This window comes from Tinamus guttatus, unplaced genomic scaffold, assembly GCF_059628265.1.
Source record: "Tinamus guttatus ecotype Peru unplaced genomic scaffold, ASM5962826v1 Tinamus_guttatus_pri_ptg000090l, whole genome shotgun sequence".
Taxonomy (NCBI): Eukaryota; Metazoa; Chordata; class Aves; order Tinamiformes; family Tinamidae; genus Tinamus; species Tinamus guttatus.
The window spans coordinates 2,843,058-2,867,607 of NW_028288624.1; positions in this window are offsets into that span (position 1 = coordinate 2,843,058).

The window sequence follows — 24,550 nt, forward strand, 5'->3', positions numbered from 1 at the left end:
CTTTAAACACCTTGCTGTCCATCTGACTAAAAGCGGATTTAAACCACTGTGCTTTACAAACAAGGTGCTTGTTTTGAAACTTAGAAGTAGCACTTTTTAAGTGTGTAGCTTCATGTCTATTTAGCTTCATCATCGAAGAACTGCTGGAAAATGCCTTTTCAAGGGCATTGTCCTAACCAGCCTTTTAAGTGTTGTTTTTCACTGACTTTGTCCTATGACAGTGTTGCAGTAGCCTAAGTCATCTGAGATGTCCTTGCTTAGATGTCCTATGCTGTTGTGACTGTCATAAAGACAGTCTTGATTGCCTCTAAACTGCCTCTAAACTGCAACTGCAATAAGTAGAGTAGCAGTCTGCTGTAATCTGGATATGCTTCCAAAATGAACTCAGGCAGAATCAGAAAATTCTTTTCAACTGTGAAAACAACCACTGTCTTCTTTCCTTTTCATGATCTCCCAGAGACAGATGCCCAGATAGACAAAAAGATGAAGACGGTTTCTTTAAGGGGGAAGAAAGTAACGAGCCAAATTGTAGACTATTAAAGTACAAATATTTCTGTAATTGGGTTTATCAAGGTATGTGTCACGCTGTGAAAACTGCTCTGTGTTGAGAAGAATAATTGCTTGTTTGCATGATTATACCCATTCTATAAAAAATAAGTTGCTCCATGAATACTTTCTAATCATAAATCTAGAACAACAAAAATATGCCCTATATGTTACACAGAAACTACTTATGCCATAACAAAACACCCAGCTTGAGACTGCAAACAGAAACACAGAGCATCATCTGCCAGATGTTTATACAGTTAATAAGGTGTACAGAAAAGCTCAGTCAAACAGGTTGTTATGATCAGGGGTACTACTGACTTCATTACAAATTGGATTAGATCATTATGCAAATAAATCCTAGGATGGAGTTAAAGCTGTTTGTTTGCAACTGGTGAGGGGCTAGTTGACTCAGAGCAAGAGCAAAGACTCTAACCCTCAGTCCTCTGGGGATGGCAGAGGAGACAAAAATGCCAGGATCCTTCAAGTCAGATTAAATATATGATGCAGGCTGTGCTTGAGGTACATGGAAGCAATATCATGATCCAGGCCCTTTCAGAAGGGCAACGCTGCCTTATCTATGTGAACACCAGCAGACAAACTGAGCATACACAAGTAATGCTCCTAATGATGTGACCTGTGGTTTCAAAGCATGAAAAACATACCTCAGTGTTCGCTGTGGCCTTACTCAGTGGTCTCCTGTCTTAATCACAGAATCACAGAATCACAGAATGGTTGAGGTTGGAAGGGACCTCTAGAGATCATCTAGTCCAACCCCCCTGCTCCAGCAGGGACACCCAGAGCTCTTCAAATTTATCCTGGTAACAGATGAAATTCTTGCTTTTCATAATTTCAAGGGACACAGTACATGGAAATTTAGGGAAGTTTATTATTAACTGGTGTATGCTGCCTAATTTCTAAGTGTTTTTTCATAGAATGAAAATTTGTTCTCAGATTTGTGCTAGGAGAATATGAGCAGTCTTTTTGAACTGTATGCAATTACTTACCCTTTAATTATACTAAAAGCTGACAAAAGGAGCTTAGTTATAGTTTTGTTTATTTGTTTGCTTTTAATTCACTTTATCATCATTAAAAACATTTTCTAAATACTAAATTTTCTAAATACTGAGCATCCTGGCTTTGGTCCCCGGTCTTGAAAAATTTTTCCTTCTTCGTTTGCAGATCCTCCAAATAGTGTTATTTTATGACATCCTAATAAAAATATAGGAAGATTGCTATATTGCAAATACAGCATTATTGCTATGAAATCTTATGCATGATTTAAAGCAGGTCGATTTGGGACTGAGAAATCCCCAGTGACAACTGGAAGAAAGGACATTAAGTATCACGTGATGAGATGTATTTTGGGATAAATTCTCTCTGCAACGTCACAGATTGTCTCCAACTCTTCAATGATTTCTCTTTGACATCTGACAGTTTGAGTCCAGATGCAAGGGACAATGTGCCATGGATGGAGAATGCGAGTCAGGGGAGAAAAGGAGGAGACAGACCTGTAAATTTTGTTGACAACTCTTCAGTATGGGATAAAGTTCTGTCATATTTACTGGGCTTGACCTCCACTGGTTACAGTTCCTGGGGAAAAATCTGGCTCTGCAGAGCTGGAGTTTTTAGATGCAGGTGCTGCTTCTCTCGCTCAATCCTGTTCCTGGCTGTCACTGTTGTACTGCGGTTGTCCTTGCGAAAGGGGTGACACTGCTTGTCTCTTGCTATCTGTATCTCCCTTATCTTCTAACTCTTTCTTCGCATCTGAACAGACAGCATCCAAGTAACATGTTGTCAGTTGTCTTGAGCTGTCTACATTCATTTATCCTTTTGTAGTTACTATTTTTAGCATACTCCTCTCTACCTTATCCATGTGTCTTTTTGCTCTAAAACTATGCCATTTCTGTTTTGTCTCTGTCCTTTGCTTTCTAAAAACAGAATTTCTCTCTAGCTAGGGGCCAGACTGACTGTTTTTGTTTGCAGCCTCCCATGTGTATCCTTTTGATACGTCTATCACTGTTTAGCGTACTACACATCTGTAGTGTGTGAAATTGTGACACTTTTTAATTGAGGCTTTGCTCATCTGTAGCAGGTTGTTCAGACTGTGGTAGCTGCAAGGTCTCTTGCAGTTCTTCAGGGACATCACTGAGTCTCTGGATACCCAGAAGACTGTCCATTTTCAGAAAAGAAGCCTTGGGAGCTTAGTGTCAGGGTGCCGTGAGGGCACCCATCTCAGTAGTGAGAATCTGCCCCACAGCCCTGCAAGGGACATGGGCAGCCTCAGCCCCACAATTTGAGCACTGCGACAGAGCCAGGACCAGGCAAGAGGTCAGGGCCAGTGAGAGTAACCAGGGCCAGGCACAGTCTTATTTAAGGTTCTTAATAAGGTATCTTAATTAAAGGTTCATTGAATGATTCACAGGGTCCTGTTCGAACAGAGCCGGTGACTCCATCTCATAATCTTATCCTTTCTATTACTGAAGATGTTTTCTCAATCTACCTGGAAATTAGAAGAGCATCAAGGTATAAGGCAAATATTTCATAAGATGCTGAGAAACCACAGCACAGTTATCAGGGCAAGTTTTGTAGAGATCCTCTGTGGTATACCTCCCAGGTTCCTGGCCCATTAAGAGGTTTTGTGAACATAAAAATGAATTAGATTTTTCCCTTAGGCTTTTATGCAGATGAGCTTCCAAGCAATATTAAAAATTAGTGAATGAAATTTACTTCCATATTGTTTCTAACTTGTTAAAGATTTGCAGTTCTGAGGAATGGAGTTTAGATTTTTGAATGATAAAAAGAAGGGAGATCAACAGAATCAAGATTCCAATATCGACTATAATTAGTTTCTCTCTTGCAAGTAGAATAAGAGCTGTTTTGGAGTATAGCATATTTTCTTAGGAAAAGAAGCATTCAGACAACCTCAAAAAGTACTTATTTCCAAGTCACATCTCCTACAGATTCAGTATCAAAGCATCTTATTAAGTAATGAATGCTGATTCTCAAATATAATTGACAGGTGGTATTTGTTTCCTTAACTGTTTTCTCTTGAGTTCAGTATCCAGCGCTTAGGCAAAATTATGCTGTGGATGCTGTGTGTCTGGAAGTAGTGAATTTTGAAAAGAAGCAATTTTTCTATCATTTTCTGCAGTCATTTAATGTTATCTTCTGATATGGACATTTCCTGTTTTAATAAAGCTTATTTATCTCTTCAATATGAAAGGTTTGTGCAAGCTGGAGCATCACAATTATTCTAAATGGCATCTTGCGACGCATTTATAAAGGACTCCCCTGTATGTGTCTTTTCATTTTAAAAGGCTTATGAATGTTAAAAATCTGACACAGTTGACAACAAAATAGCATAAGAAATTATTTAAATTGTGGGTTTCATATGTGTATAAAAAGTCAGTTGCCCACAGCTATGCCTAGCCATCAATTTATGCCCAGCTAGCTGCAATGTAATGTCTTGTAATGTAAATCAACGTAGCTCCAGGATAGCAAATATGTGCCTGAACATATATAGAGATTTCAAATGCACTGTGCTCTTGAGTAGGGTAAAATGCAATAATATTTTACTCTGTAAGGCTAATGTAAGGAAAATAAGAAATTAGATCAGGGACTGTGCTTTGGCAATAACAGTGGTCTCTTGTATGCTTAGCTCCTAGAAGAAATAACTGCACTTCACCAAGCTGTGCTCCAACTTGGTTCCAGCGTGAAACTTCATTACATTATAGGGTGAGTGGTGAACACCAGGCTCACCCTGGGAAAATAGTGGACTCCAGTTCCTGGTTGTTATTTAAATTGTGGGCAGATACACTCTGCAGGTCCCTTTTTTGGTCATAGGACTATTTTCAGATAGATCTGCATAAGACAGGCAAAGCCAAAGTATCGGATTTAGCACTGAGTGGTTTCATTGCTGCCAGCATCCATTTCAACGCAGGATCCTTCAGAGCTAAACTAACAAAAAGAAAATACATATGCAAAAGCTACCCCTGCCTGTACAGGAGCACAGTTTCCCATTCTTCACCACAGAAATTAAGATAATCCCAAAGTGTGTCAAGGTTTAGCTGGTGGTTTTTGGTAAAAAATGCAGGGAAATATTCTATTTTGCATGGAAAATATTATTTCATACATCACGGTGAGCAATCTTTCTTATTTTGCCTCTGTTCTACATTTTGTGAAATAATTGGTGTCCTCTCTTTGAGCCTGCTGCCTAAGACCACATGTGAGTGCCATGAACTGTAATGTTTTAATATATTTCTTTTCCAGTTGAAGGTGTTTGAAATCCTGCAAGCAGGGTGTTGCAAGCCACCCAGAGTGACTTTGAAAGCATGAAACCAAGCTGTGTTTTGCACACATGCGTGTGCGGAGCATGTCAGAGGATTCAGGGCATGGCAGCATAGTGCTGGAGGGCAGTGCAAGGTGGAAAGAGTAAAATCTGCTGCAGTCACACCCCGCTGCCATTTGGGAGTGACTTGCCACTTGAAGCACACTGTGCCTTGGATAAAGCCGACTGGCTGCAGCCACTACGCAGAAGACTTCAAGTCCATAAGGACCCACAAAACAGCTATTCTATGGCTTTCTAAGGGCCACATAAGGGCATGTGTCATGGTGCAAGATGAGCTCTAATGGCAAATACTCCTGTCCTTGTAAAAAGCGTTCAAGCCACTACAGAAATTGCTGGGGTTTTCTGTTCCCTTTGTCCTATCCAGCATGCACAAGAAGCACAGCATTTCTGGTCAATTGCTGTCTTTTTCTGTTCCCAGCACCCTTTCCATTCCACCCTGCAAAGGGCACTGCCTGATGAACTTGAAATGAGCAGCATGCCAACACTGGCAGATTGCAATTCTCTTGCAACTGATTTATTATCTACCTCTGAATCAGAGTTCGGTGACATCAAGGGGTGGGCCAGTGTCACTCTGGGGCTAGTGTGTAGTCATGGCGAGACAAACAGGATGTTATTGATGGCACACACTGATTTACAGGGTGTCTTTGATGACGCACACCCCTTCATGACTAGTTAGAGCATGGGAATGGTCTCTCCTGACCTTTGCCCGTTCCTCTATATATTCCTTATTAGTTCTGCATAGTCCATCTGGCCTCCCAGATGCCTGAGATTTTCCCTATTTATCTTTTTTTCCCCCTTCTCCTCTCTTACAAAGCCCACATACAGGCTATGCCTGTAGTTTCTGAATGGCCCATCAGTTATTGGCTGAAGATCTTTAGTCTTCATTATTGTCTCCATTCTTGCTTGTCCATCAGGTCTGTGCTTCTGAGTGTTTCTGTTTGTCACTCTTCCTGTTATTTATCTGCCCCTTTGGGCTGAAGAGGTTCCTCATCTAATAGCCATACTGAAGGAGATGCTCTCACTTCCCTGGTTACAAAAGAGACCAAAGGAGTGCCTCATGAAGCAGAGCAGCTAGGATCGAAATCAGCTTCACAGAGGTCTGCAGAGTAATTAGCAACATGGAACACACAAGTATCCTTTTCGCTTATCAGCCCCTATCAAGTGTGGGAGAATGAGTAGTCAGGGCTGCCTAGTCCTAGCTGTTAAATAATCTTGGAAGGGTGGCACCTGGCTTTCTTCTAATCAGTGATTAGGCTGCCACTGTGTTCCGTTCAAGGCCTGAGGCACAAATTACTTCAGTGTTTTTCTTTCTTTCTTTTTGGATAAAAAGCTTTGTTTTGTTCTTTTCTGCTAAATGAAAAATCTGCCTATATTTAAGTCTTCCTTTTCTTTTTTTTCCTCCCAGTGTCTCTGTAGTAACAGTAGTATATTGCTGTTGATTTCATTATTTGAAATTGGAGAAAAATGTCTATTTTTCATGTAGTATCACTCTGTTTCTTTGCTGCATCAGGTAAAATGGTAGTGAGGTTTTTTGAAGCTGCGTTTTCCAAGTTTGCTCACACACTTACAGTTCAGAAAAGGAGGAGAGAAAAGCAGAGGTTATTATGGAAGGTAGTTCTGAAGTTTGCCTTCTAGTACACAACACAAAGCCCACCTCATGTAGCTGTTCTACAAAAGAAACTGCTTCACAGCCTTTTCCTAAATCATTCAACTGCTGCTTCCTCACCAGTTGCTAATTCCTCACCAGTCACTAATACAATGATGCCTTTGCTTCCCAAGGGCAAGCAAGCCACAAATAATAGTAAATTGAATTTACTGAAAACAAAACAATAAAAAGCATATAGTTCCATAAGTTAGGAATTGCAAGTCAGAAAACACCTTATTTATTTTCTTTTGTAGTTATCACAGGGAGCATTGAATGCTAGTTTCTTTTTGGAGTCAGGTGTTGCTTTTTCAGCTGACAAGGAAGGACACCAATTGCTCCATTGATTTTGAAAGACATATTAATATAAATATTCTACAGCAGTGAGTATACATCAATGTCACTGATGTTGCAGACCTAACATTCAAGTTGTCTACTTTTATTTTTCATGGTATTCTTTTACCATATCTTTGTTTAGATATCTTTTCTTTTGAGAAGAAAGCTCTTTACAACATGGCCTGTGGCCTAGCAAAGACATGGCTTGATGCTCTTCCACTAGTATAACTTGGATCTGCACCGCTCTTAATAGGCATAATCAAAGTAGTTACATTTTTCCTCTGTGCCTGTTTGCTGGAAAGATTGAATGTGTTGCAATTAGAAAAGCCACAGAAAGCAAACTCTTAGGAAACAGAAGAGTGTTACTATGACTCCGAACTTCATTAACAAAACTAATATATGCAGGTTTCTCAGAAATTACATTGCTTTCTGATGTTTTCATGTCCATCCTGATTTATTCCAAGTGCACACTCAATCAATTGAGTCCTTATTTCTGTTTTCTTAACTTATAATTGGTAGAATTAAAAATTCAGATGGACTGTGGTTTTGATCTTTTTTCTCTGATGGTGTATCCTGTTATTATCACCTCCTTTTTAATTTTGTTTATATAAATAATGTACTTAGAAACTTCAATGCCTCAACTGTGCCTCCCTACATATTAGGTTTCCTGTTTTTTTCTTAGCTTTTTTGTTAGGCTCTCCATTCACCCTTTAAAAATGACTCCTTTTTTTTCTGAGGTGGTGATTCTCCTTTAATTCCTTATTTCAAGTGCATTTTGCATGTACCTTTCCTGAAAAGTTGCAAGAGTGGACTGAAAAAGAAATGCAGAAAAGAAAAAAAAAGAGAGAAAAATAAAACAGGGAAATCTGGTAAAGCCACTACATTTAGTCTGGACTAATCATCCTCTCAAATGTAAGATGAAGAGGTTGCTGACAGTTCGCAGAAAAGTACTAATGATGATAAAGGGCCTACAAGTTCAATATGAGTCAAATGTACCATCTGGTAAGAAAGGTAAACTTAGTGCTCACCTTCCTGACTGTTGGATGTCCAGAGCAGCGAGGGGTGACTAATAACAGTTTCCACATGTATCTTTACATGAGCATTAAAGACAGAAAGGCAATAATCTAATCTCTGCCTCCTGCCTGGAAAATAACCCCTTAAACTTAGAAGGAGGTATGCAGAGCCATAGGAAGTGCAAAAAGTTTATCACATGGCTTGGCAGATGCCATGGATCTCGTATGAGACAGGCCTGCATTTGAGGAATGTACATCTAATGTATGTGTCACTGCAGCAGGACATACTCAAAGCATTTCTCATTTGATTTTTTGTTTCTTTGTTTCTTAGTACAGAAAATTAACAAAAGATTGTTTTCTTTTGAAGTAGAAAGGGAGACCTAAAATGTAATAATAATGCTGTTACATTCTTACAGTCAAGTAAAGATTGAGACATTCAGGAGCAAATTATCTGAAAAAAAAATCTAGATGATGATAAAGACAGATTGAAACTTCTAGAAAAGTAATATGCTAGAATTTGACAGGAGATAGTGGATCACTAAACCTCCCCCCAACACCCTAAAAAGTAGAATAATAGTGAAGATTGTTCAATATATGTATAAATACAGTGAATATTGCAGATAAGAATATTGAACTGCTGGGGGGAAAAGAGGGAAGAATTCCTCCAGGAAATAATTTTGTTTTAAGACTCTTTCAACCTGATGAAGTGATGGCAGAAAAGCAGTTGGAAGGTACTGAAAAACTGTAAGTAATTTCAGATGTTCATGAGCAGTGAAGAAAACTGGAATGGAATAGGGCCATCTAAGCCTATCTTCTCAGCAGTCTTTCATTGCTAGCCATTTTTGCAGTGTTTACTCAGAAAGTTCTTACTTCACTTTCCCTCTCGGTGGTGTGTCACAAATCAGTTTGATCAGCTCCCTTAGCCCTCTCAAAATATTTATTCTTCTTCCCAGAATATCCCCCAGCTTGTCAGTGTTTCATGGCAATTAGATAGCCTGAAACTACTGTGTTGTTCCAGGGTGACTGTGCAGACAGGGACTCGAAACAATTTGTGATCCATGCATGAAGCCACTGCCTAATCAGTTTTCTGTTCCCTTCTGCTCTTCTGTCTGCTGCAAGGCATTTTTGTGTGTTTCATTTATGCTCCTTTTCTTAGGGTTGTTTTTAAACATAAAAAAAAGAAAAAAACATATTTGCTCCGCAGGGTCCCCAACACAGTTTTGCCCAATAAAATCTACCAATGTGTATCTCCTGTTTTCTGCTGCTCCTCCACTTGCACTCTTTTCTTGGCTTTCCACCACATCTGCCCCCATGCAGATTTCTGCCCCTCCACACTGAAGCTGATTGTATCTTCTGTCACTTTTTACTCCATTTAGCATGATTTTTTTTTCTGTTCATAGTGGTAGGTGCACCATAAAATCCCTTGGTGCTATCATCAACATGCTCTGCCCTATCTCTTCCTTTTAACTAGAGGAGATGCTAGAAAACATGAGCACTATTACTGCTTTCTGTAACATCACTCTAGAGACATTTTAGATGCTAGAGATGTGTTAGAGATGTTGGTTGGGTCTTTCAGCAGTTTACCAATGTATCTGACAAATTTGTTTTGTCAGGCAATGTGAATATTTCATGAGCTATTGCATAAAATAACTTACTGAAATTCAGTTATAAGTAACTGAGGTGCAAACACTTCCAAGCAAAAGTGTTTGATATTTCTCATAAAAGAACATTATCTTTACCTGTTTACATATTTTTTTTTCAACACTGAAATCCTTTGAGGTTGAAATGCTCAATGCCAAATAAATCACTGCAGATTTTTTTTGGTATTATTTCAGCTAATCTTCAGAATGAGGTGCTGTTTTTGGCTATGTTTTATAAAGATATTAAACAACCTTCAGACACATTGTTAAAAGCTTTGAATATTTTTTCCTAAAAATCTTTGGAAAAACAGATTGCATATAGTCAAACAGACCCAGGCCTGGAGCGTGGCTGGACACGGCTCAGGACATGGCTCCGAGAGCAGAGAGCACGGGACTGTGCATGGGGTGGCATTGTCTAAATGTTTCTATAACTTTAGCACCACCTAACAGTGAACTGCTAGACCTGCTTTGGGATATTCTGCATCAGAGTCTGTAACCTGCTCACTCGCAAGGAAAATAACCCTAATTACAATCTTTGCACGTCAAGAGAGTGAGTGAGGTTGTTCTGTAGCTAGCCTAAAGCATAGCTTTGGGTTTTACTTTCTCTCTCCTTCTAATAGAGTTTAGTTAGTTGCATTTCTTAATTCCTTTTCCTCCCTTTTTTAAACAGAGACTGAAGAAATCAGTTGTTGTAGAAAAAGAGACCAAGGGGAAGAGATGGCAAGAAAACCCCACATTGACGATGGTAGGGCTTAAATTAAACTTGGTAGTGATATTCCAAGTCTGTCTAGTCTAGAGTTACCCAGGCAGACCAGCCCTCAGGAGAGCCAGAGGGAAGGACCAGGAGCTCTGGAAGTCAAGGGCAGTCCAAGCAACTCCAGGACAATTTGCACAGCACTGTTGAACCTATGGTACATGGAGAACTTTTATTTTGACATTATTTTTATGTTTAGTCAAATTTTGTGTTTGACTTCACAATCTCAACAAGCTTTTACTAATGCCGTAATGCAGTGGCCTCTGCCAGAACAATGTCCTTAATTTCCAACCAAGAATTTTATGCCAGTGTTAAGAGTTTATTACAGTTGAAAAGGGCCTTGGAGGTGCTGTGTGGTCATTAGAGCAATGAACCGCTGCAAATTGATATGGCTAAGGTTCAGGGCTTTTTTTTTTTTTTTTTTCCTGACATAGTTGAGATATTAAACCTTTCGGCATGAAGGATGTGGAGGGAAAAAAAAAAAAAAGGCAGAATACCTGTTAAAAGAGCTCTGTTTCTGTTTGAAAGCCATTTCAGCAATTGACCATATGATTTTCAGAGCAAGAATTTTGATCTCAGAAACCCTCTTCTCTGCTTTGGGAAATTTACAGTAGTTTTGGTATGGAAGCATAAAAAAGGGCACCAGCAAGACATAATTAAAAAATAGCTAGCATTCATTACTAATGTAAGCATCAACATTCAATTATACTCTGAGATGCGACAATTTTAAAAGTGTGCTTTCTTCCTGTATGCATGAGATCTGTTGACCCTAACTAATCATTATGATTGTGATACATTAAGAAGCCCAAGGAGCAGAGATGTGACATACTTGAAATTTCATCTGTTTTACAATTCTAGTTTATAATTAATCTATTTCACTCCTGGTAGTCATTATCTTTTTACAGAAAAAACTATCTTTTACAGTGTGTAGGTTAGAATAACAAACTTGTTAATTGAATTCTGTTTTAAGATCGTAAGCATTGATATCACTGCATCATACTGAAAAAAGTAACTGGCCTTTGATTTATTAATATAAGTGTCAGTGACAGAAGCAAGCAGCAAATTTATTTCACTCTCTAAATTACTACAGGCAATGATTTCAGAAAAAAATAGGCAATGTTAAATGTCAGGAAATGTCAGTTAAAAGTAGATGTGTTCTTTCATGTCTTGTCAATATCGTGCCAAAAAAGATGACTTTTGTTTCAAAAATTTGTGAGTTCATATTTAAATAGGATTCTGTTCCTCATTATTTGCTAGAGGAGATACAGCCACCACTTCTACAGCTCTTTCCCTGATGTAACGAGTTTCCCTGGGTTGCATCTGAGTGCTCTGCACCTCTGAAGTTGGATTAACAATTTCAATTTTACAATAACAATTAATAAATAACAATCCAAGAGCATAACAATTCATTATATCTCTAATTCTATTGACATGAGAAGAGCTAAAGTGCACTGATATTTTCTCAGACATTCTCAGTAATAACTTGCTATTTTTCATCAATAGATTTTCAACTAGTTTTTTCAACAAGCTACTTCATGAGCTTTGAATTAGATATTTCCTTGCTAATTTGAGGGATATCAACAGGAGAGTGACTGTAAACTTGCAAGGCTTTCATTGTCTAGGTCTGATATATCTGTCACTTTTGTTACTATTAAATGCAAAAGCCATAATGTTCTCAAAGAGGATGATGTGTTGTACAGCAAAAATCTAGATAAAAATGCATAATAAAAATGCTTACTTAGATTGGTTTAGACTTTTCTTCTGTAATTTTAGCTCAGAGTAGAGTTCTGCGCTGCAAATTTTGTCCCCAGTTGCTTAAAGGTTGTAGCAGGTCCAAACACGCTGTGGTATTACAACTGCAACTATTTAGCCACTTTTATTAGCCACTGTTATTACAAAGTTAGCTCTTAGCCATTCTGCTTTTTTTCTCAGTGTCTTCCCTTTCTGTTAGGAAAAGGTGGGCTATGACGCAAACAGAACTCATTAGCTTAACTACTTTTATGGTTTTCAGTCACTATAGACCTTTGTTAGGACTACTACAACTATTTTGCTGTCTGCTGTGTTTCCGTGTTAAGCTCTTAAAAGCTAAAAGAGTTCCGTTGAACAGGCTTAAGGTCAGAAATGAACTTACCAGGAAGCTCTCTAGGAATCGCTTTGTGGTATGTCCACCTAGTATTCTGCTGTGTGTTGGAGATGGTTGCAAAACTGCATCTGACTTGGCTAAGCAGGTCAGGGTGGACAGGAGGGCTATAGCAGTGCTGTGCTCAGACCCTGCAGGCCCCCAGATCTTTGACCTACTCCCTGGATCTGCAATCTTCTCCTGGTGAAGAGGTATGCAATTTATGCAACCAAACCCAGACAGCCATGAGCACACCTCATTGCAGTCACAAGAAAGACCTGAAAGAAAAGTCTAAACCCACCAAAAACAGACAAAAAGGGCAACAAGACCAGGGACAGAGGCATAGCATTAAAATGGAAAGCTTCTCATGAGGAGCAGCAGCAGAGAGCAGCAACTAAAGATCCTTGGAGCAGCCTTCTCCAATGGCACCTGGAAGAAGGGCACCAGAAAGCCTCATATCCAGACCTGCTCCTGTGCAGGAGGTGTTTTAGCACACCAGTTTTTATAGCAATAATGTGCTATCTGGATTTGCCCTTGAGTTCTTTGGGTCAGAGAGCTGAAAAAAAAAACTGCTGCCAACACTTAAATTTCTAAATGCAGAGAAGCAATGAAAAATATTTTCAAGATTTGGAACCTCTAATAACTATGACAGAAGCCAGCTGGAGCTGTCAAATGCCCAATCCCTCTGAAAATCTGGGCTGCTAATTACTGAGTCAGAAACCTGACAACAGATGTCCATGCTTTGTTGATCTTCCTGGCCTGTGTTGTCTTACATTTCTCCGCAGCATTAACGTAAGCCAGTGCTCAGCTAAATAACAGCATATTCACAGTGCATGGTTCCTGAGCCTATACCTAGTCTCCAGTATTATTTGCACATTGAATTCAGATTGAGATATTTCCCCCCCTTTTTCTTCTCAGTTATTTGATGGGGATAGGAGCTCTGCTGAAAGTACTTTCCTTCTTTCTTTCACTCCTCCTCATCTCTCTACGTAAAGTCTTGCTTGGTATAATATCTGCTTACTCCTAAATATGGCACTATTAATAATAACATGCCTTCAATTTGGGATAAGCAGCCAGGGGTAGATTTACTTATCTGCGGCCCAGAGTTTCTTGTGAACAGGGAGTGGAAATGCTAGCCAGTACTCTTGCAAGAGTACTAGAAAAACTAGTCTTTTCCAAAGTTTAGTATTTAAAATTACCTTGTTTATATGTGTTTTTTTTTTCTTTTTTTCTATTTTAGTTAGGAAAAAAATGTTTACGAAGCCTTGCAGCAATTTACTTTTTAGACAAAGAATGGTGAGGAATGGATTATTAACACTGGAATATGACCTGTTACCTATACATACAGATGCATAATAAAAAGTAATGCATAGGTAGAAATGTGTGATGAGTGACCCCACAACAAAGCAAGGCTTGGGTGAAGCTGCCCAAAGACATTCCAGTGTAAATATTATCTGTAGGGTCACTAGGTTAGACTCCTTGCTCATCATGCCTTCAATCAGAAATGGAAACCTGCAGTTTGAAATAAAAGGCATCCACTATTTTAAGTTATAAGGCTGGTTTGAGGCTTTGATTCTTATGCATTTACCAGCAAAGTAAATTAATATGTGTCACTGCTTTGATCTCAGCCCAATAATCCTGTGCACTGCTTTTTGCTATTTGAATGCTGCATGGTGGGTAGTGTTTTATATACTTGCAGACCTAATGTATCCTGCTTTTGATATTCTTGTCTAAGCTATGTAACATCGCTCTCTCCTGAGTAATGGCACTGAAAAATAAATCTTAATGAGGTATTTCTAAGTTTGTACAGGATCAGCTCAGCCTTGCTCTTCTTCCACCATGATGTCACTGTCCATATCTGTCTGGATTTGTGCTCTGTAGCTTAATGTTTGTGGACATGAGCCCCATCGTTGTTACAGGAAATCACAGCAGCTGAGCCATGATTCTCAGAATCACGGCAGCTGAGCTGATTCTCAAGCTGCATGTCTGGCTGACACCAGCAAAAATGGGTTGAATCTCCAGTTATTAAATGTCACTTCATACAAGTCAATTGCTGGAGATCAGGGGTTTTTTTCTGTCATCACTTCTCTTACTACAGTGTGTGGGCTCTGTAGAGGATCATATTTGTGTTTGCAGGTTTAGCTCTATGTTCAGGTCCGTATGAGGCATTTGTAAGCATGGACTTGCTTTTTCTGCTCTTAGCTGAACCTGATTTTCACATCATTCATCAATGCCACTACAGCATTCTTCTCAGACAGCTCTCCTCTGCCTCTACGCTGGAGGAGGCTGCGCAGAGAGCATCTGTTTCCCTGGTGCTTGGTTTCCACTAGGCTTAGTTGCTCCCTAGCCCTTTCCTTGTAATCCTGGCTTCAGGGCGTATGTCTAGGCAAAATGCAGTTGAGAGTACAGTTGACAGTAACCCTTGATGTTAAGAATGGTGCTACAGCAGGGTCTGGTCTGAAAGTCCACTTATGTAGAGATTCTTTGCATCTCTACATAAATCTGGAGCTTGCTTAAAATCTGAAGTCAGGATCTGAGCTCTGAATGCTCTTATGTTACAGAGCTGATATTTCAGGCTAGAAGCTCAGCAGTGGGTTGTGCCATGTCTAGGCAAGAAAAGGGTAGTGTTCTTATTCCATAAGAACAAAGCTTAAAAATACCTAGAGTCATTCAGTGTTTTCTGGTCACTGCTTTGAATTCAATTCTCGTTCACTTCATTGGCACTCCATTAAAAGAGATGTGGTATTTATGACTGTACTTAACTCTGAGTGAATGTATGTGAACTAGCACTACCTATTTGAAAGTGAGGCATGGAAAAAGAAGAGCAAGAGGGTGTGTATAAAGGATTTATTCTTTCCATAATAATAAAATTGATTAATGAAATCTAGGATGAAGGGAGTGTCATGCCCTTTATGCATTAGATTCCGTTGTACTTAGGAAATGGGGAGCTTCTGAAAATGAATCTTTCTGCTCTGCCTGTTGTTAGGGACACAAGTATTTCCTGTTCTTGCAGTTATCAAAGATGCAAATACATTTTGTAACTGAAACACAGACCCGGGAGGGAGGGCAGCATTTTGCAGGAGAAATTGGTTCTCCATGAAGAACTTCTGCTGGTAAAAGGGTGGACAACAGGAAGGAGCAGCCAACAAACATGGGTGATTTTTCCTGCACCCAGCCATCCACTGGCTGCAACCATGGCTTCAGAAATTAACACTCAGTGCTGCAGGTCTTGGGATATTGTGCTGCGCCACTTCCTCCTGGCAGTGAGGGCGGAAAATGAGTAGGATGCTGGAGCTGATAGAAAAAGCTGCTGATTCATAATAAGAACCATCTTGTCAAATGCTGGTGCTTTGTAATTATGATGCAGTAAATAATATATTTATCTAGAGATAACTGAAGATGAATTCCATCTGGTTCTCCCTTCAAGGTTGTAAACCCAGAAAAAGCTGTACTGAAAATGGTGAGATTTCTCCAAGATAAAAGTAAGGCAGCAATGAGGCAAGAGCAATGAGGTGAGGCTTGGAGAAAAGACACGTACCTCTTTTCTTTAAAATACTTTTTACCAAGCAAGGAGCAACATTTTGTTGAGAGTAGATGTAGGGCTGCACTAAGAGAAATATTGTAGAGGAAGACAGTAAATTAGACAGTGCCACATGCAATTGTAGTCTGCTAGAGGTACTGCCAGTCCATGACATGTGGGTTGGATCCAGTGTTCCATGTTGTACTGTGCCCAGGAGTGTGCTTGCAGCTTGCAGCCCTCCTCATTAAACCGTGCACAGGATGATACTGTATTTCAGTTTGAAGAAATGTGCCTTTTCTTGAAGACTATATTAAAAATCAGGTTAGTATAATTAGCTAGAACATAAAATATAAGCTAATACCACACAGATGATAAGAAGCGAATCTAACTGAATTATGTGGTTTGTACATTCAGCCAAGAGTCAGGGCAGGTTCTGAGGCCAAGTGAGTGACTTCCAAGAAAAGGATGGTTTAGGGAAAAAGTCATAAACTGAATGCACAAGATCGTGCTCTTAATTTCGCTGGCTGTGTGATTGCAGATGCACCATGTAGGTTTGACAACCTCAGACTCATGTCCCTGAAACTTCCCCTGGCTGCAGCATAGCAGAGTTTTGCCTAGCAGCTGTCAGAACCTTGGTTTTCAGAGTTTAGGAATAAGACTCAGTTGTGCTTTTCCTGAAATTTGGGAGAAAGCACCCCTGTAACGTTGACATGGAGGGGTGAGCCCTAAACAATTTGTTATTTGTAATGTCACAGAAGATAAAATTAAATATGGGTAATTCCAGCAATAGGATAAAACCGATCTTGTGTCTGTGCACATGTGGTGAAGATCTCCCTCCCTTCCCTTTGAGAAAGGGAAGTTTTTGTGTTCAAAATATGTTTCAGCTATTTTACCAAGGGCTAAAATGATTTCCTATTTATATTTTATAAGAATATTTATTTTGCCTATAGCCTAGCATTTTCCTCACTTTTTCCTCAATAAGCCAGTGTTAGAGCTCCAGAGGGAGGTTTTCGTAATGGTAGCCTGAACGATACACTTCTTTGTGAAAATGAAAAGTGAACATATTATTTACCTCTCCAGACTGCAGCACACTGATTAGTGCAGAACACCAGCATGCTTCCTTAGTAATGAAAGGCACGTTACCCTGGGACTTGATGTGTAATACTGAGTTGTCAAGTGGTAGGCTTGTAAAACGCCTCTTTGACAGCCAAGCGTTAATTACCATCATCTGAAGCTAATTCACTCATCCCTTTCCCCCAGTGCAGAGCTGCTGCCTGTGACTTTGGTGGTTGTGGGGCTGTTAACTGAATTGGCTTGCCACTAACACTCCTGTCCTTGAGCAAGTGACACGGCATCACAGCTGCTGTGTGCAACCAGGTATTTCCCAAGGGCTGGCCAACCTATTTCTACTACGGCTTCAGCCTTTTTTTCTCCAGCTGCTCAGGAGGTGCAACACAAGTAAAACATTAAGGAATGAGAGGGGGAACTGCTTGATTTATGATAGTTTGTGAAGTGGAGTTGAAATGAGGCACGTATGAGTGGTGCTCCAGAATACGTGCCTTGACATAGGCTTTAGCTTACCGGTGTCTGTCGACCAAAACTCCCAGTAGTAACTCTTGTTCCTTTCCATTAGGAAGTTGATAAATAAACATTTTCTGTGTACTATGAATGTCCTTGTATTTCCAGCTGAGTCGAACAAAACCTCTTATTTTATTATCCCTGAAGAAGGAGGGGATAATTTTGGATCAAAGTGGCACAGGACCAGGTTCCGATTTAAATGAATTACTTCACTTTTCCTTTGCACTACTTGCTAAATTACCATGAAAAACAAGTTTTCATTTTAGACTTCTTTTTCAATAACCTTGTAAAAGAGTAAAGAGTAACTCTTTCATAGAAAAGAATGCTTAGTGACAGGTTATGTGTATGCTTGAGTGCTCAGTCTTGCTTTTAAAAGAGCAGTTTGCTCATTAAATGCATAAACATAAAAAGAATGGTTGTGGAGTCACAGAAGATGTCTTGATGTACTCTCTGCCACTGATTTTGTTAGAGGAAAGAGAAAGAAACAAAGGTAGGAGTGTTTTGGGGTGGAAACATTGTGATGAACCTCTGTTAGATGTCACTATTAGAACAGAATCCTTCAACCTGGATGGAAGTAGGTAGAAACTGTGGGCTAGGTTTTGATCACATGATCATGAACATTGAACATGCCATTTTGTTTGTAACTCCATCTGTTCCGGCTGTTATTAATATTCCCTCAGAGTTTAGTTTTTGAGGAAAATTAGTCAAAGATCATATCAAAAAAAGAGAGAAGAGATAACAATGTTATCAAGAACTGTAGAAATAAGATTCCAAAAGCAGCTAAAGCTTAAATTTTTAGGCTGCTAATCTTGTACAATGAGTAGACATATACCTCCCGAAAAACAAATAAAGCTGAGTAGAAAGCTCTATCAAATGTATCAGTATACCACAGACTTCAGTTGGAGTTTTCAGCATGGAGTCTGTCTTGAATAGAGGAAGACAATGGAAAACATGGCCTTGATTTTAATAGAAGCAGAATGTAGACTTGTGACAGTTCAACTTTGTGAAGATCTGTGGCTTCTGAGGTGCCCTTCATAGGGAGCAGAGCAATCTAACTCAATGAAAATGAGCTGTTCAGTGTTAGGATGGAAAGTCTCTGGCTAGACTGAGAGATGAAGGACCAAATCCCACTGCTCTGGATTTGCTTCCTTGTGGCATTGCAGCAGGGATCAGTTTTCTATCATTTTGGTAAAAAGAGGGAAGAAAACCAACAAACACGGGCTAATTGCTGCCATGAAGCTAGTCAGAAGGGAAAATCCACTAGCAGATGACTAACTGGCTTGTGCAGAATTAAATTCATTCTTCTACTCTTCGCATTTTACAGTAGACAATTTCATTTGGGACATGTAGAACCTGCCTGAGAAGAGTAGTAAAGTGTTGGAGAGATCTGGGAGATGACGCAGAAATTAAATGCCAGTGCAATTATTTTCTGGAAAATAAATTCAAATATCACTTTCATCTACTGTCAAATTAAAGGCCACCTAAATAGAAATACCTTTTAATTTTAATAAAAGCTTTGCCTCCAGGGAGGACCAGCCAGCTGTTTTTTTTTTTTTTTTTTTATTGCTGGCATATTTATCACTAATGGTTGCTTTGAAACTTTCACCTCTCTATTACTAGCAAAACTCTTGCCATCATTTAGGATACATAAGGTGGATTACATGGATCCACCTTGTATGGATGACAGGGACTGTAACAGCTGAAACGACTGCCCTTGCAAAAGGAGTCCCACAGGAAATGGTTTGTTTATATGATTGGAAAGTAATACCTAAAAACAGTCTGGCTACAATTTAGTTGCCTGCAATGGGTAAGCTGGTGTTTTTTCAAAGCACTTGCAGACCCCCCTTTCATATTTTAATAAGCAGGCACAGAAACCCTTTCGTATTTTAATAAGCAGGTGCAAAAGGAATGAACTAAAACCTGCCTTTTTATTGGAATGTATTAAAATGATTGTTGCAAAGGAAGCACAAAATCGTCATAAGGCTTAAAAACACAGCTTTGGGAAATTCACTTCTCAGGTGATGAAAAAGGCACATCCAAAGTTGACTTTTTGTGTCTGCAGTCTGCTAAATCCCGCTACTTTGAGTTTGCCTGTCTGTACCCACGGGGCCATTTCTATATTTAATAAATCCCTTGGGAGGAGAAATGTAACCTTAGTCTGTGCCATAGGGTCCTCTTCCATAGATACAGATATCAAGTGCTTTCCTAATGTAAAAGCTAAAAAATAATGAAAGTGTTGGAAGCTGTTGCTTTGATATAGACTAAGACTGAGGATCTAAAAGACAGGGAATAATGTAGTACATTATCATTTTCTTTCTCTGGCAATTAGCCAAACCTTAGAAAACACTGGATCAGCTCTCTACCACTTGAAAAGGATCGGTATCTGTGATCTACTGTTTCTCAAAAGTGGCAATTTTTAGCAGAAATCTTTTCTTGTATACTCCTGACTAAATTATGGGAAATTCTACAGGAATTGGCTCTGCAATGATTTGCCATTAAAAAGAAAAGAAAAAAGGAAAAAAAGAAAAAAGAAAAAAATCAGTTTGTTTACACTAACTACAGAGAAATACAGAGAATTTTGTTTTTTTGTTTTTGTTTTGTTTTGTTTCTACAGAGGGAAGTACAAAGAAGAATTGAAGAGGAGCACCAGGACAGGCTGTTTCTATTTATTAAGAAAAAGTGCCTATTGATTTCAGCAAAGATTTTTCCGTGTTTGAGAGAATTTAGATGCTAAATCACCAGGTTTAACTATACAGGTTTAAAAGGTTCAATCAACTAGCTTGTCAAAGTTGTCAGACATGTATACATAGTAGAACCTTGCATAATTCACAAAAATACACCTTTGAGCTTTTTGAGCTATCCCCTGAGGCTTTCAGGGAAGGCTGAACAAGATAATCTTTGTAGAATAGCACTGATACTCTGCTCTCCCTGCCTTCCTCATACCTGGTCATCTCCCCAAGGCTTTTTAGGGTATTTATTAACACCTTATGACAGGAATGTACCTCAAGCACTACTTTCAAGCCCAAACGATTAACTTGTCCTGTGTGCCATAGCTTCTTGCTCAAAGAAAGGGTCCATAAAAGGCCTCATTATTTAAAATGAAAGTTCATATTTTCCTTTACATCTTTCCTTCATATCTGCATTTATCCATCAGCAATTTTCCATCTCAGAACTCTCATGTTTTATCTTCAGTGCATGCAAAGGCAGGTGATCATTCAGTCAGACGCACAAATAATCCAGGAGTCATTTTCAGTCTCACATCTCCTAGGCAGACAAATTCTTGGAAATTAGTAGAACATCAGTGGCTAGTAACTGCTGAGAAACACGTGGATCCATTTGAAGTACAGCCGCAGTCTGTTCTTGATAAGGTTTATTAGCCTTCCTCAGGTACAGCAGTTTGCTGAAACCATCTTAGAGGGTAGTATTTAGCAAAAGGCATCACAGCTGTTTTTCTCTCTTAACGTTCACTGTTCCCTCTGTTTACATGAACCACTGTCCACAGAATAACTATTTCCATTTCTGTCAGCATCTTTTCTGGCACTGAAAAACATTTTCTGAGAGGCTCTTTCAGTTGCTTGTATCTGCCAGTCACTGGAGAAAACTGGCAATATTGATTTTAAACCATGGATTTGCACCAGTATATGTCTGTTCTTATGTTAAGAAGTGGACTATATTTCACAATAAGTCTTATTCTGGAGCAACTACACATTTATCTTCCTGTTTCTGTCTGTCCTGATATAATTGCTTTAGTACCCCTCTCCTCAGGGTATGGTGGCTAATGGACCCTACCTCAGCTCTCCCTTCATGTGGGGAGCTCTCCAAACACTCACTTATGCTGAGAAGCTATTTGCCTTTTTTTCACATGAGTTCTCAGTAATCTCATTTCAGGTACTTAAGTAAAGACTGGCAAATCTTATAATGAAGAGAACAGTACATACGTTATGAGCCTAGTAACTTTTACGCACTGTGACACATTTTTTTCAATGCATGTTGAAGATTAAAAAACAAACAAATGAACAAAAGTCCAGGTAATGCAATTCTTCCAGATGTGTTAACTTTGAGAGAAAGTGTTCTCCAACATAAAATTTAAATCATTTCATTCACAACATGCATGACAGAGGGCTCTCCAGAAATCATCTTTTTTATGAGCTTTCTGCACTTTCTTCCCAATACAAGTACTGAAGACTTTTCAAAGGATGCTGACCACAGGTCCTCTAAAAGCAATTCATAATGCTTTTTTGATGAACATATGCTGAAGAGGTTACAGCTGAGAATGAATGTTGAAAGTTGTTGAAGGCTAGTGATCACAAGAAAACAGCCTCTGCAACGGTAGCCATTCAGCGAGTTGGATTTTCCCTGCTTTAATTCATGTTTCAGCCCTGGAACATGTGGCACCCTTTGGCTGCCTTGTCCAAGTATATTTAAATGCACTGCAAAACACTGGAGGGAAATAAAACTGTGCTGAAAAGGGGACTTTAGTAAAAGCTTTTATATATATATATATATATATATATATATATATATACATATATATACATATATACACACACACACATATGTATATATACATCTGCAACTTGAAAATACCTTGTTCTTATCATCATTTTCCCCTCAGCATATTCCTCTCTACTGTATTTCCACTTGAGTCTTTGACTGCACTTGGTTTTGCCATTCCCCATCACTGAACTGAGGCTCCCCTTTTCCTCCCTCTTTTCACAGATCAAGACTATCTTTCCCAAAAAGCCTACACTTTAATTTCCTTCTCTGTGACATAACAGGCTCAAATAAATCTGCTGCTGCCAGATGAACTGTGTGAGGGATGTTTCGGCAATAAATTCATAGCTGCCTTGGCTGAGCCCTGGCAGAAAGGTGTGTCAAGAGGCATCAAAGGCAGAGCAGAAGGCCCAGGAGCCTGCATTGCTAACAGGGCAGCTACACTCTCTCATTTCTGCCAAGGGCTCTTTTTCTGTAATTGCTTGGCAGTATTGCCTGATCTGTTGAAAGATGTTTTTTCTAAGGCAGAACATTGTCAGTCCCTGCAGCCACCTAAGGAGGGAGAAGGATGAAAGCCAATTGGAATTCATGTTTTTCATATTGAGAAGGAAAACAAAATTGCAATTTCATATTTCCAAGTGAATTCCCTGCTGCAAATTCTGAGTTTAGAGACTGAAGACCTAATCCCATTAGGACTTGGCAGTCAAACTAGAGTTCCCTAGTGGGTCCTTTTGAAGAACAAACCTTTGGGACAGGGAAACTGAGTCATCCAGTGGAAGAGATTAGATAGATAAAGTCCATATTGCTTGCATGCCATGCAAAACAGACCCATACCAGAGTTGCAGCTTTGCCTCCTGCAGGAATCATTCTCATGGGCAGAACTAAATCATTTATTTAGCCACCACTCTGTCCCGCGCTTTAATGAATATACTTCATGTTTTGTTCTGCTTCTGTCCTCAGGTGGTGTCAACTGGTGAAGCATTACTCATATCCTCAGAAGAACCAGGTTCTGAATGTCTTGAGCACAGGAGAAAATAAGGCCAAAAAAATCCCAAGTTGCTCTATCTGCTACAAAGAGCTGTAGCTGACAGAAAACTATGAGATCAAGTGAAGTATTCTTATTATCCTCCAGTAATAAGAATAAATTCTTATTGTTCTCCAGTAAACTCTTCATTCAGTTGTACCTCAGTTATATTATTCCACCAGTAATACTTATCAAAAATGTTAAAACCAGTATTAGCATTTCTGGAGGGGCTGGAAGTATTCTCAGGCGATTTAAATCAGTATAATCAGAATTTTCTAGAGAGGTATATATAGCCTCTTACCCATCTTGAAAGATATCACAACCTTTGAGACATTCAATTTTGGAGCAGTGGTTCTTCCATGTTTTGTAATTCTTATTTTATTTTTTAGTTTGTTTGTTTTGATATAACATGCTGAATGGAGTACAGAATGCTTTTTCTAGGGCTGCAGTGTTTTTTCTCTGAAAATGATGACTTGAAGCTTCCTTATAAGTCGTATTTAGTGTATATGTACACACACAAACATGCGCATTCACATGTGTTTTCAAACCTATTAGGTTTTGGGAGAAACGTATTCAGATGCATTTCTGCCCTCCTAGCTCTCAATGATGCTAGATGCAAAAATATTCTGGCCTGAAGATTGGCTAATATATCAGTGTGCTGCTGAGCTTTAGGTGGCCAAGTCTTACTTCCCATGCTTTTTTCAACCTCCTTGTGAACAAATTTATTTACTAAAAAATAACATTTTGAGTATTTCTAGATATCATGCAAAGGTTGGTAAAATCCACTTTGGAAATAAAACCCATCCTGAGTTGTCAACATATATATATCTTCTTCAACATGTATATATCACTCTGCAAGTCCATCCCTTCAGATGAACACAGGCATGTCAGTGCAAACTTTGCAGCTGTGGCAAGGAATAGGATGTTGTTTTTTCTCTGTTAGTGACATTTATCTACAGGAAGTTTCCTTGGATTGTCTGGTTGATGGAGAGTAGAAAGGTCACTTGCTCCAAGGATGCTGACCACAGCTCCTCAGTGCATCTGCCATTGTGCTATCTGTTCACTCTCGTGACATTCCTGCAAACTCCTTGCTGTCCTGTTCAGTTAGAAAACAGTGATTTGTGAAAATAACCCAGTCTCCATGTGGTCAGTTCAGATTCCATGTCATGTGTTTTTTTCACCTCCTGTTTTTAGCCTTCATCTCCTTTTATGAGTACCCACCCCATTTTCTTGTAATCTAACATTCATTAGTAGTGTGCTATGTCAGATATACATATTCTGAAACATTTATTCAGACACATGTTAATAAGCATCGAAGATAGTAGAGGAAACAAAAGCACTGTGACTACCTCTGGATGACAAAATGGGATCATTTTGTTTTCCAGTTTAAAAGAAAATGTGTAGCTTGTGTAAGCTACATAATTAACAGCCCTTGAAGGCTGTTTATTTTCTTTTCCCCACAGAAAAGATGCATGACTATACCAATGATGACCTGTGTACAGAGCATCTCAGGGGAACATACAAGTTGGAGTA